The sequence below is a fragment of the Mus caroli genome, unplaced genomic scaffold (genome assembly GCF_978045245.1).
Source record: "Mus caroli unplaced genomic scaffold, Mus_caroli_1 scaffold_8, whole genome shotgun sequence".
NCBI classification, from domain to species: domain Eukaryota; kingdom Metazoa; phylum Chordata; class Mammalia; order Rodentia; family Muridae; genus Mus; species Mus caroli.
The window spans coordinates 45,394,753-45,396,046 of record NW_028227263.1 but is presented as its reverse complement, the minus strand read 5'-3'; the positions used below and the strand labels follow the sequence as shown (position 1 = coordinate 45,396,046).

General features: G+C 45.7%; 1 pseudogene; it reads right to left on the bottom strand.

The window, feature by feature from the left end:
- Positions 1–678: 678 nt before the first annotated feature.
- LOC110299466 (dynein light chain 1, cytoplasmic-like) lies at positions 679–1,066 on the bottom strand (annotated as a pseudogene).
- Between the last annotated feature and the right edge of the window lie 228 nt (positions 1,067–1,294).

Below are 1,294 nucleotides of genomic sequence, written 5' to 3'. Positions count from 1 at the left end.
GTTGGAGAGACGGTTCAGCATCCGGCTGTTCTTCCAGAGAACCAAAGCTTGGTTGTCAGCACCTACATTAGTCGGTTTGGCTTACAATCACCTATAACGGCAGGTCCAGGGCAGTCCAGCACTCTTTTCTGGTCTCCAAGAGCATCATGCATGTACATGGTACATGGTACACAGACCTTCATGCAAGCAAAACATTCATACACATAAATAAGAAAAAATATTTTTTAGCATCTCCAACAGATTTATTTTTATAGGAATGACCTAAAGGAGAAAAAAATGGAGGTACAGAAATATGGACTAGCCGGGCGTGGTGGCGCACGCCTTTAATCCCAGCACTCGGGAGGCAGAGGCAGGCGGATTTCTGAGTTCGAGGCCAGCCTGGTCTACAAAGTGAGTGCCAGGACAGCCAGGGCTACACAGAGAAATCCTGTCTCGAAAAAACCAAAAAAAAAAAAAAAAAAAAAGAAATATGGACTAGAAAATAAATACAAATGTAAGCTGTTTTACTAATTTTATAACCGCAAACTTGTACAGAGAATGAGGCTGTGTACAAAACACAACAGAGTCAAACGAGGTGTTCCCTTAGCAAGGCTGAAGATGCCCTCTCTGGTATTTGGAATTTAGGATGCAGCTCTTGTTTTTGGATGGACCACTGGGTGTTTGGCACAGTCCATGCTTTTAACCAGATTTGAACAGAAGATTGTCCACCTGACCCAGGTAGAAGTAGATGAAGTGTTTGGTTTCGTGTGTCACGTAACTACCGAAGTTTCAGCCCACAATGAAGTGCCCGGTAGGGTTGTAAGTCTTGTCAAACTCCCTCTTGATATGGGCCAAAATATCCTTCTCTATTTTGTACTTCTTCGATGCCTGAGTAGCGCACTCCACCGAGTCCTGTTGCATCTCTTCTGACACATCTGCATTTTGTTTTTGTTTTTTTGAGGCAGGGTTTCTCTGTATAGCCCTGGCTGTCTTGGAACTCACTTTGTAGACCAGGCTGGCCTCGAACTCAGAAATCCACCTGCCTCTGCCTCCTGAGTACAGGGATCACCGCCTTCCGGTCGCACATGGTTACCGTGGGACAGAGGCCAGCCTGCGGTAGCAGCTGATGTGAGCTCCTCTCAGCTGGCGTCGCTCAAGCAGCAGAGGACAGCCGGTTGCTACCGAAGCCGTGGCGCATCTCGAAAAATACATTTTAAACAGCAAACAAAATGTACCTGGGTTTGTTTATCAGGGCTATCAATTTACCAAGAAATGACTTGCGCCTTTGTTGTTTCTTCCTCTTTACTTTGAAGGA